Source organism: Emys orbicularis, chromosome 15, assembly GCF_028017835.1.
Source record: "Emys orbicularis isolate rEmyOrb1 chromosome 15, rEmyOrb1.hap1, whole genome shotgun sequence".
Lineage (NCBI taxonomy): Eukaryota > Metazoa > Chordata > Testudines > Emydidae > Emys > Emys orbicularis.
In genome coordinates, this window is record NC_088697.1 from 19,538,600 (window position 1) to 19,552,299 (window position 13,700).

The window sequence follows — 13,700 nt, forward strand, 5'->3', positions numbered from 1 at the left end:
TAAAAAGTTCATCTGCTTACTTAAAGAACTCACTGCCATTAGTACAATTGATAGCATCGTGCTCAAGGAGGCAACTCACATCATATATATATATAAACCTCATGGCTGTAACTTTCAAAGGACCCAACGCTCATACGCTGTAGGAAGACTCTGGGACAAGCCCATATGACACATTGGGGGAGTTCCACAGGTCTAGCCTCTACATTATGGATCAGCCTTCAACAGTTTTGAGGAGCATCCAAACCTTCTAGGAACTTTCTGAAATTCCTCGGTTTATTGAAATTGGCCTTGAAAGTTTTCAGCAGCCAGCTGGGCTAGAAACAATGGTTGGGGCTTCTGAAGCAGGTGGAGATGAGTACTGAAGTCAAGTTACAATGGTCATCTGACTAAAGCAGGTCTGCTTGGGGAGGGGATAAGAGCAGCCTGGAAGGAGACTAATAGGGGGAGGAATTCTGGGGTAGGGAAAGTCTAACAGAGAAGGACTCCAGGGGAGCAGCCCTAGGAGTCAATGCTCTATAGAAGAGTGGGAGAACATCCCAGAGGACTAGAGTAGGAAAGACAGGGCACTTGAGACTACAGGCAAGCACAGTTGTTTAGCACAGCCCTGGGAACTCGTAGAAGAGGCAGATGTGGGTTCCTCCTATATTGCCTCCGAGTGAGGTGATGCAATGACCCCTGTGAATGAGGGGAGAATGCAGAGACTGAGCTGAGCCCAGAGGACAGGTTGAAGAGCCCTGAAAGAGAAGACAGAGCCTCAGCAAGGAAGGGCCCAGCCCAGTTAAGGCTGAGGTGGAAGACTTTTCCTTTTGTCTGAACTCTGATACCCTCAAAGGGATGGACTTTTGCAACTTAGTCGGAGGGCCAAGTCGCCTTAGTAACCAAACCATGCTGGAAGGCTGAGAGAACCAACCTGCATGAGGGGAAACTGAGACAGAGGATGGGCCTGGAGGCAGACTGAGCAGGTCCCTGTTTGTGTGCCCTTCTGAGCAGGAATCAGGGGGTGAAAAGTGTGTGCTGGGAGAATGGACAGTGATTGGGCACAAAGGTTCATCTGGGTGGGTTTGCCTCTCCCTAGCACTGATAGAAACTTATACAAATCTGTGTTATTGGGTTCTGCAGCGACAACTCTAAATTCCAGGGGCACAAAGAGAATGAAAGACTGGGTTTTTTGTTTTTGTTTTTTACTTCAAAGGTAACTGTGGAGCATATAATTACATGGCAGTTGTCATATGTCATTGGGGAGTTCCAACATAAGGATCATTTCCATAGAGAGCAAATATAGCACACGCTTATCTCTGCCCTCTGGACCACACGGCAGGATACGTGGCATTTACTTGGGGATTTACTAGGAGTATTTACCAAGACCTGTGCAAGAAGCAATAATTACTACAGATCCCAGAATGAGCAGGCCCTAACGTGCAGGACTCGTGCCCCAAAGACCTTCTAGTGCAGGGATAGGCAACCTATGGCACGCGTGCCGAAGGCGGCACATGAGCTGATTTTCAGTGTCACTCACACTGCCCGGGTCCTGGCCACTGGTCTGGGGGGCTCTGCATTTTAATTTAATTTTAAATGAAGCTTCTTAAACATTTTAAAAACCTTATTTACTTTACATACAACAATAGTTTAGTTATATATTATAGACTTATAGAAAGAGACCTTCTAAAAACGTTAAAATGTATTACTGGCAAGCAGGGCCGGCTCCAGGTGGGGGGAAAAAAAATAAGCCGCGATCGCCGGCAGCTCCACCGCGCCGCTTTCTTCTTTGGCGGCGATTCGGCAGCAGGTCCTTCCCTCCGAGAGGGACAGAGGGACCCTCCGCCAAAGAGCCCGAGGTGCCACCCTTTCCCCTTGGCCGCCCCAAGCACCTGCTTGCTCAGCTGGTTCCTGGAGCTGGCCCTGCTGGCAAGCGAAACCGTAAATTAGAGTGAATAAATGAAGACTCAGCACACCGCTTCTGAAAGGTTGCTGACTCTTGTTCCAGTGTGTGACAGCTGCACCCTAAAAGAGTAACCACATCCCCATGTTCCACTGACAGCTCCTCTAACCCCGGTCTCAGCAATGCTGCTTCCTCCTGGGAGCCCATGTCAATCCCCAATCCCACTAGCTCCAAGAAGCCACTCTCCCCACCTTCTGCCCCCCCCCCCTCGCCCCCAGTGCCTAATCTAACTCTTTCCTTTCTTCATGTCAGACCATTGCTCCTTGTCTCCCTGTTGTCTTAGATCAGGAATAATTAGGGCCAGTTGAAAAAACCTGATCGTTCAGTTTTCTGCCAGAAAACGCTGCTTTGTGGAAATTGAAATGTTTTGTGGGAACAAGTCAGTCTGGATAGAAAAGCTTTGAAACAATTTGAAATTGAAATGGAATGTTTTGTTTTGACTCCACTGTTGCATTTTCTCTATCATTTGAGGTGTTATAATTTAATATTATGTAAACAGAAAATATTGAATGTATTTAATATAATGTTGCAACATTATTGAAACGTTCAATGTTTATGAATTGAAATAATTTAGAATACGTTGTTCTATGAACCATTTTGACATTTTGTCCCAATTTGGGACAAGCTTTTTCCCAAAATGTTGGACTTTCCGGAAGGATGGAAATTCCATTTTCTGACCAGCTCTAGTAGTTCCTAACGAGAGCAAGGATGGTCCTGTGTTTCACACCCTGAAGTGAGTCTCAGGGACAACTGGGTTTAAATCCTGGCTCTGCCACAGATTGCCTGGGAAAGTCACTGAATCTCTCTGTGTTTTGGCTCCCGCTCTGTGAAATGGGGATAACAGTATTTCTTCCATTGGTAGGAGCTGTCTATGCTGCAGCTGGAGGTGTGACTGCAGCTCAGGTAGCCATTCCCCCGCTAGCTTTGGTCCAACCTTTTCAGTGACAGGGGCTGCATGAATTGATCTGCGGTACCCCTGAAGGCCACGTACAGAAGCCAAATGGCGACCTCCATGAAGCATGACCTCACACACACTGTATGCGAAGTCATGCCACGTGGAGGATGCCATTCTGTAAAGCAGGGGCTGATGCATTTGGGGGCTGGATAGAATCAGCCTCCAGGCTGAATCTGTCCCACGGGCTGCCAGTTGCGACTAGCCTCTAGCTAGTGCAGCCAAAAATATCAGTGATGCTGCAGCACCATGGACTTTAGCCGAGGCCGCACAAGCCTGCCTGGGACTCTGGGCACGTACTTGGATTCCTATCCCACACTGAACCCGTGCCACCACGGCTATTTTTCAGCTGTGCTAGGTAAATTAAAGCTATTATGTCTCCCCAAGCTGCAACCATACCTCTGATTGCAGCTTAGACAGACTCCTTTCTCTTGTCCATTTCGAATGTCAGCTCTTTAGAGCAAGGTCTGTCTCGTGCTAAGTGTACGTACAGCACCTAGCACAACAGGGCTACAATTTCAGTTGGAGTTCCTAGGTGCTACTGGAATGCAGACAATTAAAGAAAGAAAACAATCAAGTCCAGTCAATCTCTGTTTAAACACAACAAGCTTTGCTAATAGGCAAAAAGCTCCTTTAGCAAAAGTGTGCCATAGAATATTAAATGCTATAAAGGACCAGGGCCACTACTGTAGGAGAGGCTATAGGGGACAGTGTGAACAAATCGGTACCAGGGACAAGGCTAGCTCGGAGAGGCCCATCACTGTGGGCTTGTGAATTTTTTTTAAATTTAAAGTTAAATTAATTTTTAAATTAAATTTCTCTGGCGGCTGGCAGGAGAGCAGGTGATGGACACATCTGTTCACAGAGTCAGTGGGACATTACAGGGACCACTTAAAGCAATTACTTTTCAGAGGCCTGACCCTGCAAACGCTGCCGGTGGGTGCGGTGCCTCAGCGTGGCCTGCCTGCATGAGAAAAGGTTTGCAGGAAAAAAACCCTAAGCAAGAGCTCTTTCCCAAAACGCCTCCCCCTTCCTCTCTGCACATGCCAGTGTGCCGGCGGGGCTGTGCCTCGACTTCTAGCCATGCTGTCATTCCCATCACTAGCAAGGGAGAAGCTTCAATGGGAAAGGGGGTGTAATTCCCGGTAAATCACTACAGCCAAGTAAAGAGGAAGTGGCTGCGTTGGAAGGCAGTTTTGGTAGCTGGGTCTGAAACATCAGCAATGAAAGGTGTCAAAGCATCAGGGGCTTGGGGAGATTCCAGACTCCATTAAATTGACACTAATTCACAGGCCCAAGCTGGTTTCCTTGATAATGTCCAGAGAGCCACTTTAGCCTTACCGAGATTTCTGCATTGGAACCACTGGGAGTACACAATCAAAACCACAACACTGAAGTTTCAAGATTAAGATTTTCTGGCTGCTTTCCTTGCGTCTTGCGAAGGGGAAATTGCTATCACGAAAAAGCAGACAAACAAACCAAACCCCACCACAACACACCATCCCAAGGCTTGCTACCCATGGGCAGACATGACAGTGGCCAGGGAAACCAGGAACCTGAGACTCAACTCCGTTTCCAGGAGCTTGGTCAGAATTTGGAGAGATTTCCCCACTATCTAGTGAGTAAGATTCTGGATGGCTAGAAGTGAAGTCTGCCTGGACAGAACGAAATGCAGTGGAAAATAATCAGAGGATGCTTTGGTCCTGCTTAGTGTGTGAGGTGTATGCACTGACTGAATTGCATTGAGAGGCAGCATGGTCTAGTGGATAGAGCCCTGGCCTGGGAGCATGGCCACTGACCAGGTGGATGACTTTTGGGCAAGTTATTTTGGGCGGGATTCACAATGGGGACATAGGCACTGTAGTCTACCATTTAGACAGCACTGGCATTCACAGAACCCCCACTCAGCTGCCACAAAACCCTCAAGGCAGGGGCCTAGTTGCCAGGCACCTATGTTTCAGTGTCTGGGTGCCGTGCACAGCCACCTTCATTCTGATATTGCCCAGCACCTAAAAAACGCCTAAGCTCCTGTGTGATTCACAAACTAGGTGCTCGCCCATCTTTCTTGGCTTTGGGGCCTGATCTGGTAGGCCTGCTTAGAGAACACCTTAACAGGACGATTCTATTGCCTGGTGGTTGGGGCAGTCCCCATGGAGGTAGAAGACCCAGGCAGAAGTCCCTGCTCCAAATCAGATAGAGCAGGGATTTGAACCTCAGTCTTGCATATCCTATGTGAGTCACCTAGCCACAGGGTTATTGACTATTCCAACCAGGGGAAGGATAGTCTGCCTCTCTCTGGCTTTGACCAGAAATTGCATCTTGCCTCTGAGAAACTTTTCCAACAACGTTTTCATTGAAACGGACACATTTTGGGTTTGACGAATAGGCATTATCCAATGAAAAAAAGTTTCTTTGAACGATCCTCAGCCAGCTCTAGACACATATCTGTACAACACCTGGCACGCTGGGGCCTTGATCCCTGACGGGGCTTTCTAGGTGCTCCAGTTACACAAATAATAAATAATAATAGTAGCTGGCAAGATGATGACACTTTCTTTGTACCAGGACTGAGCCTGTTTGTCCATCATATTCATCCCTGTGTGAATCTGTATGCCTTAGTGAAGCCTCAACTCCATTCTCTTTAGATTCTATTTATATTTCTCTCATCTACTGTCTGAGAGATATGTGAGAGAGAATTTGTCCCCCAAAGTCCTTCACAACTGAAAGAAAACAGAAGTCAAATATCAATGTATTTATTTATTTTGCTGCACACGAATATCTAAACCTCTTGCCTAGGAAATAATCGATCTCAGCTGACTGGAAAATGAAACCAGTTTTCTGTACTCTTCCAAAGCCTCTGTGATATTACTAATATATCTTTTCCCTGTCGAGAGTAATGATTTTCTACAGGCCAGCAGATAAGAAAGTGCTTACATATATTTCCGGATACAAACACTCCCCTGAATTATCCTGTCTTAATGTACTTCAGAGTTGGGTGTAAGTTACCTGATGACTATGGATAGTAAGAGCTGGTGGAGAAGAACCATGTTAACAGATAGTGAGCTTCAATGGAAATCTAAATGGGTCTTTAGAAACATTTGTTTTATGACCATCTATGCTTGGTCTGTTAGAAAACCACTAGCTCACTAAAGGTGAGGCATGCTGCAATAGGCAGCCCCAAAAAGGGGAAGGAAGAATAGGCTAATGCAGGGGTCGGCAACCTTTCAGAAGTGGTGTGCCGAGTCTTCATTTATTCACTCTAATTTAAGGTTTCGCATGCCAGTCATACATTTTAATGTTTTTAGAAGGTCTCTTTCTATAAGTCTATAATATATAACTAAACTATTGTTGTATGTAAAGTAAATAAGGTTTCTAAAATGTTTAAGAAGCTTTATTTAAAATTAAATTAAAATGCAGAGCCCCCCGGACTGGTGGCCAGGACCCGGGCAGTGTGAGTGCCACTGAAAATCAGCTTGCCTGCTGCCTTTGGCACGCGTGCCATAGGTTGCCTACCCCTGGGCTAATGATTAGAGATGTGGCCTAGGACTCAAAAGACCTAGGTTCAATTACCACTTGTCGATTCCATGGGTGTGACTTTAGGCAAGTTGCTTGCTCTGTGCCTCAAGTCTTTTGAATGGCACTTCCCTGTGCTGTAGCACTGGCATGAACTTTTTCACACCTAAGAGAATTGTCAAAATCCTGAGGGTTTGCTTTAAAAAAAGTGATTAATTTTTGCTCTCTCTTTTCACCCTTAATTTTTCACCGAAACCAAAGGGCTGTTTTCCTAGGTGGGGGAGTGCTATTCTAACTTGGAAACCTTGGGTTTTGTCAGGGAAGGCCATGATGTGCCATGAAAATCCCTGAACTTCCAGCTGGTCCAAATTCATAATGATTCAGTATCTGTCTGAAGGCAGGCAGGGGCCGGAATTCAACCATCTTTGCTGTGCAGACATGGGGTGAAATCCTGGCCCTGCTGAAATCAAACACCAAGCTCCCTCTGTCCTCAATAAAACCAGGATCTCACCCATCATCACCATCAGAAATGGTCACCAGCCTGAACATCCACGGGGATATGTCTTTCCAGAGGTGAATTTGACAGCACTGGCCCGCAAACATAGGAAACAAAGTCACTCTAAATCCAGGAGAGCCATCTAAAAGATGTGCACAGACTTAGAGCTGGGTGGTAAATATGTCTGCCACCAGGGAAAAATTTGAGTTTTTCTTGAAAAATGGAAAACTCCAAAATTTAAAATTTTCACGATCCCAACCTGTCAAAATCTGAAAATCCCTCCTAAAAAACCTGCCAAAACCTCCAAATTTTTCATTCATAAACTGAATTTTTTGTTTTTTAGGAAAAAAATAAAAATATTTCAAGGAAAGCAGACACTTTCCACAAATAATTTTGTTTTGTCGTATACCCAATTTTCCACTGGAAAAAAGTTTTGACGGAATATTTTTGACCAGCCCTACACAGAAGTCTCAGCGCAAGGGATTTTACTTGTCCTATGTAGGGCAGAAGCTGTAAAACAAGAGACATGAACAGCCCTGCTCTGTCACTATTTATCATTCCTGCTTAACAATATAAGATATATGATAGGAGCAAAACAATTTGGTGGCAGAACATCATAAATGAAGTCTGTTTTCCCTGGAAACTGCATAACCATTTGAATTAATTTAATTCGAAATATCAAATTAAATTAAACTGTAGAATAATCCCCAAGGGAAAGCATATTTCATTTACAATGTCTTCTCATAGAGTATTCTCTGCCAAAAGTTTTGCTATGCATCTGGCTTTGGATCTAAATTTATTGCATTAGCTCTGGGAAGACTTTTAATAGAAAGTGAGATTAAAAGAACGCAAAAACTTGTGTTGGGGGGAAAAAAACCTATAAAGACAGAATACAGTGTTGAAATGGGTGAAGCTGTATCCTTACCTGACTCTGCCAGCAGTGAATCCAATCTCAGATCAAATGAGAATGAGAGCTGTCATTAAAGAAGGCCAGCATGGATACTAGGTAAGTGCGTGCACCACAGACGCAAAAGCATGCTGCCTACCTCGCTAACTGGGACGTCCTCAGGTGGCCTAACAGCAATCAGTGATGGAAAAAAGAAACCAGCAGGTGATGAATGGAGAATGATGATGTGCTTTCTAAATCAGCTTTGGAGGAAAGAGATACCAGGGAAGGGTCTTTCTTGTTCAGGTGGCGCTAGAGGCTATGGTTTCATTTCCAAAGGAGGAGGGGAGGAAAGCACTGCCTTCTTATTACTAATATCAACCATGTCTTTTAAATAATCTCCCAAATAAATACAAGCCAGTGCAGATCTCAGATGCTCTTCGGTTCAACAGGTTGGGAACAGGGAGGTGGTGACCCCATCAGTTTTCAAAATATAGGTCACGCACAAAAGCACCACTTACAAAATGAACAGGCTTGCTTTTCACGGCAAGAAATTGAAGAAAATTGCAGCCAGCGGCAGTCTGTAGGTTGATGCAGTGGGAATAATCTATTTCTTCCCCACCCCGTGAGCAAATACAGAACAGCAGATGTTGACATGGGAGAAGGGATTTCTCTAAACAAACAACTTGCTCCCTTTAAGAGAACTTTTGCACTGAAATAAAAATCTACCCTTCCCACTCCCACAGAATCCAACAAAAAAACACCTAAGCCCAAAGGTAAGAAGTATCTTAATCAAATCAAAATGCATTAGGACTTTAATCTCCAGCACTTTAGTAACCTCCCAGTTTGTTTTAAATCTTGATTGGAAGAATTATCCTGACAAGAAAATTAGTGGTAAGTCAATAAACCTGTAGCCTGCGGATAGAGCCGTGAGTAACCAGTGAGAGAATTCATTTGATCACTCACACAAACAAGCTCGAGATGATGGACTGACTTGGCTGGCAAAGTTCATTATGATTTTAACCATGAAACCATGAAGAGCAGGTAATCATATTTAAAGAGATAAGAAATACAACTAGCACAGGCCTTGGCTTTGACAGAGAAATTCTCATTTACAGCAGTCACGGGTGGAAAATCAATACCCACTTTTGGATGCAAAGGGAGTTGGAGTCTTGATGAAGCTGCTAGGTTTTTTGGGGGTTTTTTTTGCTTCCAACCAAAAAACCCAGGAGAATTTGCATGCTAGCTGCATCCAGGGCTCCCCTCAACCCGGCACAACAACGTCATTCCATCTATCCTTGTCGAAGTGCATCTTTCTCCTGATTTCAAACAACTTGTCTTTATGTCACGTACTTGCAATTCTCCTCTGAGTCCGTCTCTCTCTCTCTCTCTCTCTCTCACACACACACACACACACACACACACACACACACACACACACACACACACACACACACACACACACACACACACACACAGCATCATGCATCCCTAGAAGGGAGCTCATATCTGCCCTGGAAATGGGGAAGTCTGCTCCTGAAATGTATCTTGCAAAGAGAACAAGAGATTATTCTCAGGCTTTTTAGAATTCATTGGGAAGGTAATAGGGAAGTTCTTCCACATTCTTTTGGAACTCTGGGAATTCTCAGTGTTTAAACAGGAGTAATTCATAAAAGGAAACAGCTACAACAACATACACAAACAAACAAGCTTTTGCACAGCTTGAGTTCCGGTTTTGTCTACCATGTTTACCAGGGACAGTACTCTGCCTGGAACTCTGTATAGCAAACAGAGACACCTAATGTCTGACTAATATACTGCAGGTGAACATATCCTTACAAGTCTCAAGAATTGCATGGTGCTGTTTCTGCTCCCCAAGTGGATGACTTCCAATCCCAAGAAAGACCCTTCCAGATAGCCAGGCAAACACTGCTGATGTGCAATATGTAAATGTGAGCATTGAAAGGAAGCAAATGAAACGGGGCTCCAATCAACTCAAAGTCGACCCACGGATTCTGTTCACAGTTAGCGAATGCTGTCATGTGATATTTGCCCTTACATATCCTAGTCCTTACAATCTTCCTGACAGAGGTGGCTCAGGAGGTTAAAATAAATGGGAATGAAGGAGATATTTGCTCTCCTGGTTTCTGGACTGACTCCAGCCAAGATCAGTCTTGACCAAAATGTGTGATGTCTTTTCAGTGGCCTCCATGTAGTCCCTCGAGGGAAGGAGGTCACACGGAACTTGCTCCATCACCTGCAGGCAGTCCTGCTCCTGCAAGGTCCGTAGCAGGGCTGGCCAGAAAACAAGAATTACATTTCATGAACAATTCTGAGCTTTCAAAATTTGTTTTTGTTTTTCATAAGAATGAACCTGAGAACTTTGGCAAGTTTTCCGAGAAAAACAAAGAGCAAGACCTATTCCAGAGTAGGCCAGTGGTTAGGGCACTCACCTAGGATGTGGGAAACCCAGGTTTGTGTCCCTGGGCAGACTGAACCAAAGCAGAGAGCGCTTGTGTGCTCAGTGGATTTGGGGACTTTAATTTCTAGGCCTCTCTGTCCAGTGTCTTCCATGAATACTACATGCACTGAAAACTGAAAAAAAAGTAAACTGTCCTACCAGCACCACGTTGGAAGCTGTGGCAGCCTATCAGGACAGCTCTGAACCGGAGTCATTCCCAGGTGCCCCTCACCCAGAGGATGCACACAGTGCTTCATCAATGCTCCCAGCCCAAGCAAATGGCTAAGTATACAATTGACAAGGATTTAGTGGTGATGAATGTGGATTAGGTATTTAAGTAAAGCGTGGCTGTAATGCAAGGCCTACAGGCTGAGACCTGTAAAAGTTTAGCTTAGCCAAGCTAGATCGCAGGCTTTAGAATGCATGACATGGGTGGGTGACCTAGGAATAACCCCATGCCAGTAAGGTTACAAAATAGAGATCCAATCAAGGCCAAGCAATACTCACAAGCCATTCAGGGCCCGATTCCCCACCACCTTGCACCTTGCCTGCCATTTACACTGGTACAAAGGGCATGAAAAAGGCTACCAGGCTGGTTTGGTAACACTCTGCCCTGGTGTGAATGATAACCCTCGAGAAATAAGCACAGAGAGGGGAAGTGACTTATCAATGGACACATGGGAAAGCAAAGACAAGAACCCACATTGCCTGACTCCTCCTCCTTTGCCTTCTCCACAGAAACAGCCTGCGGCATGTGCCAGGTTTCATGGGGTTTATTTAATTGATTTAATGGGTTTCATTGCTACTGTTCCTCTCTGGCACCTACTGTATCTTGGCAAAACATCCAATCTGGTTAAAACCATCCGTGCTGCTCATCCTCCTCCCGATCGTTTGCTCCTGCCATTCAACCAAGCTCATGATGGCTCCAGCTTGGCAAAGGTCACTGAGTCAGAGGTGTGTGATATCGCTTGATTGGATTCAACCAGGAACTGAAGGTGCTTTGGCTTATTCCCCTGCAGGACGAAGTAGCAGGGTAGAAACAGAATCTCGAAGTGCAGCAGAAGGGGCAGAAATGAATCAAGACCTGCTGCCCAGAATAAAGGCCAACAAACTCATTCACCCCTTGACCTTACTGCTAATGGAAAAATGAGCCAGGCAAGCTCAGGTGATGACCTAGAGCTGAACTATAGGTTCCCAAAGGTGAGCAAGTTGCCAAAGCACAAAACATGAGTTATTTCCAATGCTTGGCAGAGAACATCTAACCAAGACACAGGGGTCCATCTTCTAACTGGTTCAGCTAGGAATCTCACATTTTTATATGCCAAGTCACACAGATCATTTCTGAACCTTTCAGAGCCCTGTGCATTTCTGAGCATCGGCAATCAAGCAGAAAGTTCTGGGGCAAGCTGTGAAATCTGTGAAATGAAAATCAATTCCATCTCCATTTCACGGCGACTAATGTGGCATTTACAACATAAACAATTGCTTCTGTTAGGGAGGAAAATTAAAAGCTGCACTACATAAAAAGGAACAATGTTTAAAGTTCTGATGGAAATGAGCACTCGGACTGGAGATGATTGCAAAAGGCGGATGGGCGGGGGGAACTTGCTGCTCAGAAGGGCAGAGATTTCAGAACAGCATGGCTTTGCTGCTATTTGCGTGGTTGACCGTGAGTTCAAAGGAAGCCTTCTCTTCACAACAGAAGAAGGGATGGAGGAAATCAGGAGGCAGAGGGATGGGAGTGAATTTCATGGCTTGGCAAACTTGCAAAAATAGTAGGTCCTTTAAGAGATTGTCCAAATCCTTCATTTTGTAATGATGAGACCAGGCCATTCTAACTCAAAATCTGGGCATGTTTGGATCCAGCCCAACCATGGGGCCATGCCCCTGCAATTGGGAGCATGTTCAATTGCAGTTCAGGGCCATAGTCATTCCTGTGCTCCAGTCAGCACTGAGGTACCTAATGTCTGTTTTTATATTCCTGTGTGTGAAGGCAATCATCCAGCAATGTGATCCAAATGTCCTAATACAAAGCACCCATATTTAACAATCGGTCCCACCACTTTTTCCCAAACATTGCAGAATCCAGTAACTGTAGTTATAATCCTACCCTCAGTAGCCCTAAGCTGTTGTGTGACTCAGTTTTCTATGTACTGCACTTTAAACGCCTGCTGGGAAGGGAATTCAGGATAGAGGACGATTGATTTCTCATTGATTTCAGAGAGTTAGGTGCCTAAATACCTTTAAGCATCTGGGCTGGCATTACAACATGAGAGATGCTCTACCTTCTCTTGCTCATGGTGACTTTATATTTGTTCTTTTTGCATTTGTTGCTTTCCTTAATATGAAGTAAGAGCCACCTAGAGGGGATGTGCATGTGTTACTCTGTGTGTAGAAAACTCAACATGAGCCAGCGCTCTGTAGCTAGGCAATATGGTCTAGAGATTAAAGCAAAGGCCTATGCACCAGGACTCCTAAATTCTATGCCCCCGCTCTGCCACTGACTTTATTGTGCAAACCTGGGGAAAGTCACTTCTCTTCTGTACCTTCATTTGATCAATGCATGGGTATAATTAAGCTTCTGTGCCAGGAGTGTTGCGGGGTTTAATTAACCGAACGTACTTAGAGATCTCCTGATGAAAGGACCTAAGCATTGTTTTTCTTGGGTTAGAATGCTAAGCGGTGAGGAAGAGAGGCATTTCCATGGAAGAAGAAAAAGAAAACACAATTTTCCTATGAACACAGAATAGCTCCAGGCATGATTGGCTCGCAGATGACACCAGATCATTATACCTGATGGCTTGATTTACCTTGATCAGAACGACAATTTACTAGACACTTTTTTCCCAAAGAGCACTAATCACTTTTTTCCCCCTCTGTGTGCATAAAATAAGATTGAAATGCACCGTACAAATCGCTTGCTACAGTCCAAAAAACGCTAATCAGCTGCAAACATCTAAATCATGGCTCGAGACTTAGCATGATAAGGTAAGAAAACAGTATTGGTGCATACAGAACTATTATTTACCAATGTCAGAAATAACTATCACATTTACATAACTGGGAGGCTGCGTGACAGCTTTTTTCCAGGAAACTGCTTTAGCTGCAGAAAAATCTGTGACTTGAATGAACTGGATATTTTTTAAACAGCGTGTGTGTGTGTGTATATATATATATATACACACATGAACCGGGATGCAAGCTTTTAACCTTTCAAGGTCTCCACTTGGTTATTAATCCATGTGAAAGTGGTGAAAAATGGGATCTTTAAAAAACAAACAAAAGTACATTGCAATGTCCTCCCTGCTGCCTGTACTAATTTCTGCTGTATTATTAACTCAAAATACAGACAGTGGCACTAGCTAATTGAGCTGGTCTTGCCCATTGTGGCTTTTATGATAGCAGCAGGGCACTGGATATACCAACTATGGACAGGTCAGGGTCCTTTCCCCT